Genomic DNA, 13665 nt, shown 5'->3' on the forward strand with positions numbered 1-13665 from the left:
CACACTGACATTTTTAGTGGTCAGGTATTCTTGATATGTCAGAGACGACAACACAGAAAGTTGGTTTCATTGCCAACTCTCTAGTCCCCCTGACTCTTGCCCAGCTTTGGTATAGTGATTTATATGCCTATATAGGCCCGTGTCGGTGCCCTTTAGTTGTACCATATACCTTTGTTTTTACTGCTTCTTCCCCTAGGTGACCTTGGAGCCGCTGACTTGAACAGTGTCATGAGTCATGTAAATAAATATAATTGAGGTAATTCTTAGCCAAGGTGTCTGCTGTTCTATCCAAGGGTGGCCTGGCTTATGTGACTGGATCAATGTCACCTGCCCTTCCAGTTAAGAAGATTTCTCGCCTCCCTGTGTGATAACAAGACATTTTTATTCCAATGTGTGATTGCAATTAGATAAATGGAACTAATTCCAGATTAAACTGCCCATGCCGTCTCTGAGATACAGCTCTCGTACTGTGTTGGTCAATAACTGATATTTTACTACAAGATCTCATTTTGAGTCAAAAATATTTTCTTTTTTTTTTTTTTTATGTAACTTTTTAGCCCTTTTTTGTTATGTATTTGCAATATTTTTATGTCCTTATGAGTATACTCACTGAATCCCCCCCAATACACATGCATGATTAAGCCTGGGTTCACACAGGGCAGATTTGCTGCTGTTTTGCCGCGGATTGCCGTTGCATATCCGCACTGCGGCAAAACCGCTGCGTTTGCAGTGCAATGCAGCACAAATGAGTTTTGCAAAAAAGCTGTTCTCACAGAGCGGATTTTTTCCGCACAGCCGCAGAAGCAGCATGTCCATTCTTCTGTCTTTTCCGCAGCCCTTTTTTGTCCATAGGCCTCTATGGACGCAGCTAAATCTGCACCAAAATACGCGACAAAAAGTAAAAAATGCTGCGGAAAAAAAACGCTTGCGGATTTTTCTGCAAGAAAATCCGCAAGCCAAAATTAACCTTTGAAGCGGTTTTGCCGCAGAAGCATTTCTTCTGCGGCAAAACCACAACGGAAAAAACGCGGCAAATCTGCCCTGTGTGAACCCAGCCTAACTCATACGAATGTCCATGTGTTCTCAGGGGGAAAAACAGCCCCTGCTTGATACCTCCGGTGACAGCTTATCTCCCTTTAAAGAGGGGTGTCCAGTTGTAAACTATCGAAGGCCGATCCACAAGATAAGCCATCAGTAGTAGAGCAGTAGGCATCTGCCATTCAGAACCCCTGCCAATCAGCTGTTTGCCAGGTTGGTTTGCTTGTGCACTAAGCTGATTTCTGCTGGAAAAGTAGATATGCCAGGCTTAGCATTGCAGGCAAATAGGAGCTTTGCTTGTAATACCAATTCTGGCCACTACAGTGGGAATGGAGCTGTCTTCTTCCTGCAGAAATCAGCCAAGTGCACTAGCACAACTGCTGGAGATCTCCGGCAACGGACCCCCACTAGTCTTCTATTGGTTACCTCGGCCATCAATAGTTTACAGGTGGATAACCCCTTTAAGAACAAGGGATCACGCTTGTTGAAATATTTCCAGCGCCAACAGGGGAGAGTCAGGAAACCTTCACACACATTATATCATCCATGGGTTTCGCCAATGTTTATGACCATAAGTAGGCCTTGTGCACATGGACGAGTCATGTGCATGGCAAAGGCTGTCTTTACCACCGGGCAGGGGGTGTGCCCACCGAGGGGGCGTGCTGTTACAATTCCCCTTTGTGCTGCTGCCCCACTTGGTGCTCTCCTCTGCCGTACACTTATTACCTTTTTAATGAGCTGCTGTCGCTTCCATGCACAAGGTTAAACATTAAATCCCGACTCTGGCTCTGTGTGCATCCTCGGACCGGCTCTGCTATCTCTGCTGCCTCAGAATGAGAGGAAACAAATAGCAGGAAACAGCAGAGCAGGTTGGAAGACGCACACAAGGCCAGCGCCAGAAAGTAACACTTGTGGGGCAGAGGGTAACGGCAACAGGAGCAACAGCACAAAGGGCAATTATTAGTTGGCCACAAAGGGACAAGGTTATTGTGCATGGAGACTATTTGTGGCCGGAGGAAGTCATCATGGTGGTCTGGACTCAAAAGAGAAAAGGCAATGCAGACAACTTAGGGAGAAGGAGTGTTGGGTATTGTTCAGGCATTTTCTATGCTTACCATAGCATTCAGCTGTCATGGGTTGCTTGTGATGATGTACCTGGCCTGTGAGAACTGAATTAATCTGCAGTGTGAAGATACTTGTGTGTGTATTGTGTGGTTCTGCAGCAGCTGAGGTGTGTACAGGGTGAGGCAAAAGTCTGGACACACCCGTTTAACGTGTGTAATAATGAGGAAATTAACTTCCAATGCGTAAAAGTGTTAATTGGGAGAGAGGCTGCAGTTTTGGGTGGAAGAGACGGTTTCAGCTTCCATTTTAAACTTTACTATTTTGAATCTGAGCTGATTTTTCAAATGGGAAGCGGGTCATGTGATATATCGGTCTTGGCTAGAATTGAGTGAGAAACACACAGGAAGTGTCAGTTTTGGGAATTAAGGGCAACGTTTCACAAAGTGCTTTACATGGGGTGCTCATTATATCCACCATTCTGCCAGATGCACATGGTTAAAGGGGTTTTCTAGGGACAATACTACAGCATGCGCCCGCTCAGCTGATCACTCGGTGTCCTGGGCTACGAACCCCGGACGATCAACTATTGATGACCGATCCTGATGATAGGTCATCAATAGTATTTCCCTAGAAAACCCCTTTAAATGTTTAATCCAGTCTTTGTGATCACCCGGAGAGCCGCAGGTGATAGTTCTTCACTGTTTTAGGTGAACCATATTAAATACTTTTTCTGCATACACAAGGGACTTTAAATGGCCCCAGAGATATGGTAGTATGGCCGCCACGGTTGCTGGACTTAATACTTAATACCAATTAATACTTTCCCACACTTCTCATTATTACACCAGTTAAGCGGGTGTGTCCAGACTTTTGCCTCACCCTGTATTTTGAGGGTATTCTTTCATAGGAAGTTGCTCTTGTCTCACAGTAGTGACCCCCCCCCCTCCCCCCATGGATGTATTTTAAATTTTACTCTGGAAGTTATCAAGTTTTGCTTGTGCTTCTAGTTTCTTTGGCCTTCTGTTATTGATGTAGAACAGACTGACTGGTCACGACGACCCGCTTATCACCGTGCTTTCCATTCTTCGGCTTCGCAGGCTCTTGTTTATATAAAACAACCCGATAAAACAACTTTTTAATCTGTAAGTTTTTGTGTTTCCTCATCTGCTGCCCGTAGGAGCGTCCGGAGGTCTCTTCTACTACAGAGGGCTGCCAGGTGCTTATTCTCCACTTTTAGCTCCTCTGCGGACAATTGGAAGCGCACGGCGGCCATGCGGTACTTGGTCTCCTGGCTTACTTTTTATTTGCACTGACTCGTACGTACGGCTTTTTGATCTCATTTTATTAAAATTTTTTCTTGGAGGCGGGGTAACCAAAGGAAGCACAGTTCTGTTTTTTCTGGATTGCGGTGATATTTTAATAAGCTGAGCTTTTATGGACACGGCTGTACAAGTTTAAAAAAATATTTTGAAAGCAAAGACAGGGGGAAAAGTTTTTTTGGAATTTAATTAAAAAAATCTTTCTATTACTTATTTTCAATTTCTGCTTTTCGTCCCTATAGGGGACTTGAACTTGCAAGTGTTTGAGTGCTTATGTGGTATACTGCAATATGTAGTATTGCAGTATACTTTATTCTGACGGGCATTCGTTTATGCTGGGTTCCCACAGGACGGTTTCACCACAGAAATCTCGCGGTTTTGCCGCAGCGAAAAACTGCGAGACTTCTACAGGATAACCGCAGCTTCAAAACCCGCATCACTTAACCGCGGGTTTTAGAGCGGCTTAGCCGTATGCTTTTCCATTGCGGCCGGCACTCCCATAGTGAGGAGCGAGGCCGCAACAAGAAAAAAAAGAATTAGCATGCTGCGTCCCGGGAATCCGCGCCGGCTAATACCGAGTTTGCCGCGACGGATTGTACGCCCCATGTGGACACGATTTTTGACAAATCTCGTCCACATGGCTGGCTAATCCTGGGATTAGCGGCTCCGGCGGATTTGCCGCAGGGAAATTTCGGCGGCAAATCTGCCCTGTGTGAACCCAGCCTTAAGACCCGTTTGCAAAATCCTTAAAGGGGTTGTCACTATTGATGGTCTATCCTCAGATTAGGTCACCAGTAGTAGATTGGTATCACACAAACTCCATCAATCAGCTGTTTGCTGGACCAGTGTCCTTGTGCACTGAGCTGATTTCAGCTCCGTTCCCACTACAGTGGCCAGACTTGATATTGCAGGCCAAGTTCCCATTGAGTGCATGGAATACCAAGCCTGGGAACTGAGCTATCTGCTTCCTGCAAAAATGAGCCCAGTGCCCGAGCTTATCACCCCAGCGAACAGCTAATCAGTGGTGGACCCTGGTGATGGATCCCTGCAGATAAGGGAGATTCAGCTGTAATCTCTAGAGGAAGCTTCGGTAGCAGCAATTGTTTAGTTTCCCTACAGTGCCTCTGCAGGAGAAATGAAGTATTACATGGCACCCTTTAGATACATCCTCTGCCCATGTAGTGCATCCAGTAGTGTTCATATAGACAATACTCGGTTATCCCATAACATGACTGATCATTCCCGGCCGATAACATTTCGAGCATTCTGTCCCCGCGGCGGTAATGATTGTCCTCACAGGGAGGCTGTTGATCCCTTTGTTAGTTTTGTGGCCACAGACCGGTGTCTGCATGATTTACCATTTCCTACAGCTAATGAGATTATTTGCTTTGAGACATTTCTCGTTTATAGTGACTCCTGATAGGTGTCTAGACTGCGGTTTACTCATCTGCCTTCAGATAAAGGGTTCTGCACATTGCATGTGTGGCCGGCGCATACACCGAATGTCAAGCAGCTGTATTACCGGCCTGCGATAATTACATGAGCACCAAAATGTATCAACGGCACAGTGCCTCGTAGAGAGCAGCCAAGACAGTAGTGCTACATACCTTGAGTACACATACAGTACTGCTCTCTACCTGCACTATACGTACCATACTGCTCTCTACCTGCACTATACGTACTGTACTGCTCTCTACCTGTGCTACATGTACCGTACTGCTCTCTACATGTACTACATGCACCATACTGCTCTCTACCTGCACTATACGTACTGTACTGCTCTCTACCTGTGCTACATGTACCGTACTGCTCTCTACACGTACTAGACACACCGTACTGCTCTCTACATGTACTACATGCACCATACTGCTCTTTACCTGTAGTACACATACCGTAATGCTCTTTACCGGTACTACATGTACCGTACTGCTCTCTACACGTACTAGACACACCGTACTGCTCTCTACCTGTAGTACACATACCGTAATGCTCTTTACCGGTACTACATGTACCGTACTGCTCTCTACACGTACTAGACACACCGTACTGCTCTCTACTTGTAGTACACATACCGTAATGCTCTTTACCGGTACTACACGTACCGTACTGCTCTCTACATGTACTGCTCTCTATCTGTACCCTGTAAGGTACACTAATACCGCTGTACTACATGCACCGTACTGCTCTCTATATGTACTACACGTACTGTACTGCTCTCTATATGTACTACATGTACCATACTGCTCTCTACCTGTACTACACGCATCGTACTGCTCTCTACCTGTACTACACGTATTGTACTGCTCTCTGCCAGTACCACATGCACCGTACTGCTGTCTGCTTGTACTACACGCACCGTACTGCTCTCTACATGTACTACACGTACTGCACTGCTCTCTACCAGTACTACATGCACCGTGCTGCTCTCTACCTGTACTACACACACTGTACTGCTCTCTACTTGTACTACACGCACTTTACTGCTCTCTACATGTATTACACGCACCGTACTGCTCTTTACCTGTACTACATGTACCGTACTGCTCTCTACTAGTACCACATGTACCGTACTGCTCTCTACTAGTACTACACACACCGTACTGCTCTCTACATGTACTGTACTGCTCTCTATCTGTACTACATTTTCTGTACTGCTCTCTACCTGTACTACACGTAACATACTGCTCTCTAACAGTACTACACGCACTGTACTGCTCTCTACCTGTACTACACTTACCATACTGCTCTCTACCTGTACTACACATAACGTACTGCTCACTAACAGTACTACATGCACCGTACTGCTCTCTACCCGTACTACACGTATCGCACTGCTCTCCACCAGTACTACATGCACTGTACTTCTCTCTACATGTACTACACTTAGCGTACTGCTCTCTACTAGTACCACATGCACTGTACTACTCTCTGCTTGTACTACATGCACCGTACTGCTCTCTCCATGTACTACACGTACTGTACTGCTCTCTATCTGTACTACATTTTCTGTACTGCTCTCTACCTGTACTACACGTACCGTACTGCTCTCCACCAGTACTACATGCACCGTACTTCTCTCTACATGTATTACACGCACTTTACTGCTCTCTACATGTACTACACGCACCGTGCTGCTCTCTTCCTGTACTGCACGTACCGTACTGGTCTCTACCTGTACTACACGTACTGTACTGCTCTCTATCTGTACTACATTTTCTGTACTCCTCTCTACCTGTACTACATGTAACATACTGCTCTCTAACAGTACTACACGCATCGTACTGCTCTCTACCTGTATTACACGTACCGTACTGCTCTCTACTTGTACTACACGCACCGTACTGCTCTCTACTTGTACTACACGCACCGTACTGCTCTCTACTTGTACTACACGCACCGTACTGCTCTCTACCTGTACTACACGCACCGTACTGCTCTCTACCTGTACTACACGCACCGTACTGCTCTCTACCTGTACTACACGTACCGTACTGCTCTCTACCTGTACTGCACATAACGTACTGCTCACTAACAGTACTACATGCACCGTACTGCTCTCTACAAGTACTACACGTACCGTACTGCTCTCTACATGTACTACATGTCCTATACTGCTCTTCACCTGTACTACACATACCTTAATGCTCACTACATGTACGTTACTACTCTCTACATGTACTATATGTACTGTACTGCTCTCTACCTGTACAATATGTACTCTACTGCTCTCTACTTGTACTATATGTAATCTACTGCTCTCTACTTGTAGTACATGTACTGCTCTTTACCTGTTCATACGTCCTATACTGCTCTTTATCTGTACTACATATATCATACTGCTTTCCACCTCTATTACATGTTCTGGATTGCTCTATATGTACCGTACTGCTCTCTACCTGTATTACATATCCTGTACTGCTCTCTACCTGTACTACATGTCCTGTACTGCTCTCAGCATATACTAAATGTACCATATGGCTTTCCACCTGTACCCGCACGTACTGTACTGCTCTCTACCTGTATTACATGTCCTGTACTGCTCTCAGCATATACTAAATGTACCATATGGCTCTCTATCTGTACTTGCACGTACTGTACTGCTCTTCACCTGTATTACCTGTACTGCTCTTCACCTGTCTTACCTGTACTGCTCTTCACCTGTACTAGACATGCCGTACTGCTCCCTACCTGTACAATATGTACTGTACCATTCTCCATCTGTACTACATGTCCCGTACTGCTCCCTGCCTGTGATACATACAGCAGTGATGTAATTGCCGGATCTATGTGTCCTAGGATTTTTGCATGACTCGGGGTAGGGGCTCCATTCATGATTTATGCTCTGGGGTTCCTCCTTATCTATCTAAGCCCTTTAAGCAGAGACAAGTACCAATCAGTATCTTTTTAACATATCTTATAAGTTCGGTTATACAGGCAGCAGCGGCTGGTTACATATCGCCCCACTGACCTTCCTGTATTTGGCTGTTCCGGTGTTTTGTGTTGTTGCTGCTCTTTTTGTATTGACAAGTCCTTGTATTGTTTTTTATGTACTTTCACAAGTCGGTTCTATTTGTACGAAGGTGACGGTAAGCAATAAGACGACCCTTGACCTCTTTACTGATTTTGGCTTTTCCTCTTTCCCGGTGATGCAATGGATGCCCTCCTGCGGACAGTAGGTCATTCATTCTCACAGTGCCGCTTCCTACACTTGTTTGTCTTTTGACCGTTTGGTTTTTGGCGGTCATTAATATCATTTTAGTTCTCCTCCTGCCCTGTAACCTGGATGCAGCATGCCAGGAGCGCAGAGCGTCTCACATCAAGCAGTAAACATTATGCGCGTTTGTATCTGTAGGTCAGCACGGTGCTGTAAACGCAGGCGTAATAATGATACTGTCTGCTTCTATCTGGCTACATAGAGGGGGTGTTATAGGGGTTGTCCGAAAGTTATACAAATTTAATTCTACCAGCTCTTCTGCTTTGGTGGTCCCCCCCGATGTACATGCATGTGACCACTGCAGCCAATCAATGGCCTCATGCTGCTCATAAGATATATATATATAGCTGTAGGAAATGGTTAATCATGCAGACACCGTTCTCTGTGGCCACAAAACTAGCAAAGGGATCAGCAGTAGAGAGCAATATATAACATAGGATCCACCCTTTACAATAGCTGATGTCACAGCTTACCTCCTCCCCTCCCTGCACACTAACCACTAAGTCTAATGATAGACTGACACTCCCTGTTCTGTAGAGAAAACTTCTCAGCCATCATCTTATTATCATCACAGGCAGCATTACACTGAGAGGAGACACCTATATATAGATAACACAGGATCCACCATTCACAATAGGTCACAGCTCACCACTTCCCCCTCCCTGCATAGGTAACAGAGCATGCCCACAGCACAGGGTCCATGAGATTACAGTAAAGTATTTTATAAATACTGCTAAAAGCAGCTGCATAGATTCCTATGGGAGCCTATGGTAGCTGCCGGAGAAGGGAGGTGGGGGGGGAGTTTAGCAGCATGACTGCTAAACTCCCTCCCCCTTCTCTTCTTCGCCCCTTGCCACTGTTTGCAATGGGAGGGGGCGGAGCTAAGCTACACCCACTCCGCCCCCTCCCATTTCTGGCTGCGGACAAGAGGAGGGGGCAAGAGCTAAGCTCTGCCCCTGCTCCGCCCCCTCCCATTGCAACTGGCTGGAGGGGAGGAGAGAGGAGGTAAGCCAGTGAGAGGGAGGGAAGGGGGAATGTCTCCCTAGGCCCCATGACATTGCGGCCTCGGCGTATATGCGTGTGACCCTTTGCCATTCAGGCATTTTTACGGTGCCGGTGGGCTTTGTCAGGCTTTCGGCTGCCATGGGAACCCATTGGTACCTTGCAATCACACTGCAGGATGCCAATGCTTGACAGAAGGTCCCCCCACTCAACCCTGTCATCTGCTTACATGCTGCCGTTGCTATTGACGGTGGTATGTAAGGGGTTAAACTGTCAGAGTCTGAGGTTTCTCCCTCTTGACAGTAAGAGCAGGAGCCTGGCTGTCAGTAGTCAATCAAGCCACCACCTTAAAAAGATGTATGTGCAGGTTTAAAGCCCATTAGTGGGGTCAGTAAAAGGGCGTATTGGCAGTCACTAAGGGGTTAAGATTAGAGATGAGCGAACGTACTCGTTTCGAGTACTTACGCACCCGAGTACCGCCATTTTCGAGTACTTCAGTACTCGAGTGAAAAGATTCGGGGGGCGCCGGGGGGCGGGGAGAGGCGTGGTGGTGCGGGGGGTAGCAGCGGGGAACAGGGGGGAGCCCTCTCTCTCTCCCTCTCCCCCCCACTCCCCACTGCTACCCCCCGTGCCGCCACGGCGCCCCCCGAATTTTTTCGCCCGAGTACGGAAGTACTCGGAAATCGCGGTATTCGGGCGAAAAAGAGGCGTGGCCGAGCACGTTCGCTCATCTCTAGTTAAGATGATTTGAGCAGCCGGCCCCTTGATGATATCACAGGCACAGAGAAAGGCGCTATACCATGTGACCCAGAATTGGGCTGGAAGTGGAGGTTCAGACTCCGCGGGTCTGTGTAAGTATTTAGGCTCCCTGGACGACCCCTTTAAGGGAGCCCTTTGCGGCGCCGAAGACCCGCTATTTCTTTACGACATGTTAGAAGTTTCTTCGAACCCCGGAGCGCTACTTTAATTCTGGTAACTAAGACATTCCAGGAAATGAATCTGCCCCTGGGGGGGGTGAGCTCAGTGTGGGCGTTCTCACGTGTTCGTGGCGCTCATTTCCTCGCCCGCTGTTTACATTGGCGGAGTTATTTTTAGCCGGAGCGGTTGGGTGCCGCGTCCTCCTGGGCTTCACGGATTCCTAATAACAACCACTTTCTAAGTTTGTACCTCAACAGCAGTTTGTTTGTGACAGCCCGGCGCCGATTAATACAGTCTAACGTAGATTAGATTGGACCTCGGCGATCGCTTCTTTTGGGGCGTCTCTCAGATTTGTCGCTATTCCTTGTTTTTCGTATGACTTGGATGAAAACCTGTTTCCGCGGCTGACAAACAGGTTGAACTTTGTATCGCTAAGTACCAGGAATGTTGCAGAAAACAAGATCGGGATTTCACATCTGTGGGTTTTTTTTTCTTATGATGTAGCAGAGCTGAGTTGGTTATTTGTTACAACTTGTTACATTGCAAAGACTAAAGAAACTGATTGCAAAAACTCTGCCCGTTTGGGATGGAATATTCCTCCGTGCTGAAAAACGTATACCGCAATCCGCAGGTCTATAGGGATTAAGAATGGCAGAATCCGTGTCAAAATCAGTAAGGCCGGGCTCACACGACCGCGTATGCCCACAGATAGTCACGCGCAGTACCACTTTTTTGTGTGTGTTTGTATTCCTCACGCTGTCACTCAGTTGCCTGAGACTGGCCTAATGCAGAATCCGGCCCTACCAGCAGCGGCGCCCGCGCGTACCTGCTGGCTTTCAGTTTCATTCCGCTATTACATTGGAAGGGCCACGGATCAGGCAGGTTCCATTGACTTCAATGAAAATCGTCTGCGCGGAATCCGCAGAAAAATGGAGCATGCTGCGATTTTTTTTTCTTTCCTCCACTTGCAAGTGCTGCGGACGCCTGCCATGGATTCCGCAGCAAATATCCAGACTCCTAAGTCTTACATGTAGATTTTGGCAGCAGAGTATTCCGCAGCGTACGGACTGTCCGCCCTACAGAAAGAAGCTGAATGACCGCAATCTAGAACTCCTGGATAATAAGAGGGAAGATACTAAGCAGGTTATCGATGAGGTTTAGTTCGTTGTTTCCTCATACCCTCCGCACCCCTCTGCACCGCTCCGCTGCATGAATTGGGGACATATGACTGACTTTCCTATCTTTTCGTGTAAGCTTGTTGCTGTGTTAGATACTACTACTGTAGTGTGAAAGGAAGCGACCCGTCATCTGAGTAATTACCTGCGGAGAGGTGAAAGAAGCGCGCCGTCAGTTCTGAAGTCGTACTTCTTTCTATTTCGGTCAGTCGCTGACTTTCAGGACGGTTTTGACACCGCACATAGGACGGCGATGACTGTATGATTGCTTGTGGTTTTACAGAATTCATAAAGGGGTTTTCCAGGACTAAAACACTGCTGATCTGTCCTTAGAACAAGCTGTCTCTGGCGATACCCACGGATCAGGTGAAAAGTCCCTACAGTATGGCTAGGTATTTCTGTGTCTGGTATTGCAGTGTACCTGCATTCACATGAACATGGCTGCCGTACCAAGCACAGTTGCGTTTAGGGTGCGATCACACGTAGCAGAACTAGTGTGGATTTTCCGCAGCTGAAAATTCTCAGCAAGTCTGCGTCAAAAACCATTGGCGCGGATTTTGATGTGGTTTTTGCCGCTAGTCTGCAGCAGAATTCCCCCTTCAATTAAAAGGGTGAAATCTGTTGCGGATCCACGACGAAAACCGCATCAAAATCCGCACCAAACTCTGCTGATTTTGACACGTATTGTGGTGCAGACGCACACAAAAGACGCTGCACGTGAAAATGGGTACAGATTCTGCCGCAAACTTTTCACAGGAAAACCGCATGTAAAACTGCAGCAGAAATCCACAACTAATCGGCTGCAGGATTTGCTGTGGATCCGAGCACAGATTAAGTCCTAACGGGGGACCAAAATCCGTATGTGGAATTTCCATTGCGTTTTCGCACGGATCCACAAGAAGAGGTGATGTAATTTGTTGCCACGAATCCTTGAAGAAACATAACAGAATTTCCACATGTGGATTTTGGTCACGGACAGTACCAGGAGTGCATGCGGATCCGTAGCACAAACCGTGTGGGGCCCTTACAATCGTGACCAAGAGCGACTGTGTATGCACACGGGTTTCTGGCAAACTGGCCCTGTGCTACCCGGAGGTTGACCTGGCCCTACCTAAGCGGGGACATTGCCCCAATAAGGGCAACCCAGCGGTCTTCGGATCTGGGCCCTAGCTGACCTAGGAGCCACGCACCAGAACAGGACACATTCACACGCCAATGACAGGGACTGAACAACAGGACTCGGAGCCAGAATACACAGCATACAACAGCCAAAATGTAACCACTAGTAATAGATAGGAAGCTGAATATAAATACCAGGTATTAGTTGACATTTTGTACAAAACATGAAAGCTAGCGGGCCACTTCACAGCTCCTGGCTATACTGCTAGTCCCTACACTAACCAGGAGTCCAGTGCCACCGGACACAGTTCACACAGAACACTGCAACAGGACAGGACACAGATAGCAGATCACACAGCAAAACTGACACAAAACTGACAGAAAATAAACGAACAAACGGACATGAACTAGCAAGACACAGATCACACAGCAAACTTCAACAGACAAGGATTCATAACTGCTCACCCTGAACACCAGACAGAGAGCTGGGTTTATATGTGAGCACAGACCTAGGAGATTGGCTAGCAGGAAGTACCACACCCAGCCAGCTCAATCATTAACCCTGAGAGTGCTGTAGTGCTGGAAGCACAGTAGTACAACATGTCTCAGCAGCACACATAACACCGTGTTAGAATAGACAGATTCTGCTTGAAAAGTTTCGCATTGCAATCTGCCGTGTGAATATACACTTACAGGTGAGTCGCTGTGCTTGGTGAAACAAGCCACGATGCTCTCAGGTTTTGGTGATCTGCAGATCTCTGGAATTGGAAACTCCACCAATCAAAGAATGTTTTACTCATGAAAAAACATTTTAAGAACATTCCTTTTGGTTAAAAGGATCCCTTGAAATCTGTTGATCGCATGATTTCTTGCTGTTGGGAGAACTGTCTGGAAGTGTTAAATTCCTCTGCAGCACCTCCACAGGGAATATGAAGTATTACATGGTGCCCATTGTAGTTAGTGGGTGGTTTGTGTAATTCTAAATGTTCTGGTGGTGCAAAGAGAAAGATGCCCCTTTTTGTAGCCTTGCTACACTTTAGCTAACTGATAGAGATCCTGAATGAGGATTGACCCCAGTATTAAAGGGGTTCCCCATGAAATTAAGTCATCCACTGTCCACAGGATAGGGGATAACTATTTGATCAGTCACTGAGATGATGGGAATCCTGAAGATCCCTGAGAGAATTGAGCCATAGTCATGCAACCGGCAGTCTCATTGCAGTGAATGGAGTGGTGGTACATATATGTGACCATTGTGCCATTCCTTCGGGGACCTTCAAGACTCCTGTTCAGCTGGTTGTTGGAAGTCCCAGTG

The 13665-nt window shown here is 46.9% G+C and overlaps 1 protein-coding gene across 2 annotated transcripts in view; it reads left to right on the forward strand.

Moving 5' to 3' along the window:
* Nucleotides 1-13665, forward strand: part of NRIP1 (nuclear receptor interacting protein 1) — a 91373-nt gene that overhangs the window by 38906 nt on the left and 38802 nt on the right. Inside the window, exon 1 of one of the 2 annotated variants that reach the window (XM_066599117.1) lies at nt 11509-11597. The exons of the other annotated variant lie outside the window; for it this stretch is intronic. The gene's annotated coding sequence lies outside the window, so the exon portion shown is untranslated. Of the gene's footprint in view, nt 1-11508; nt 11598-13665 lie in introns of those variants that run through there. 2 annotated transcript variants of the gene reach the window in all.

The sequence above is a fragment of the Eleutherodactylus coqui genome, chromosome 4 (assembly GCF_035609145.1).
Source record: "Eleutherodactylus coqui strain aEleCoq1 chromosome 4, aEleCoq1.hap1, whole genome shotgun sequence".
Taxonomy (NCBI): domain Eukaryota; kingdom Metazoa; phylum Chordata; class Amphibia; order Anura; family Eleutherodactylidae; genus Eleutherodactylus; species Eleutherodactylus coqui.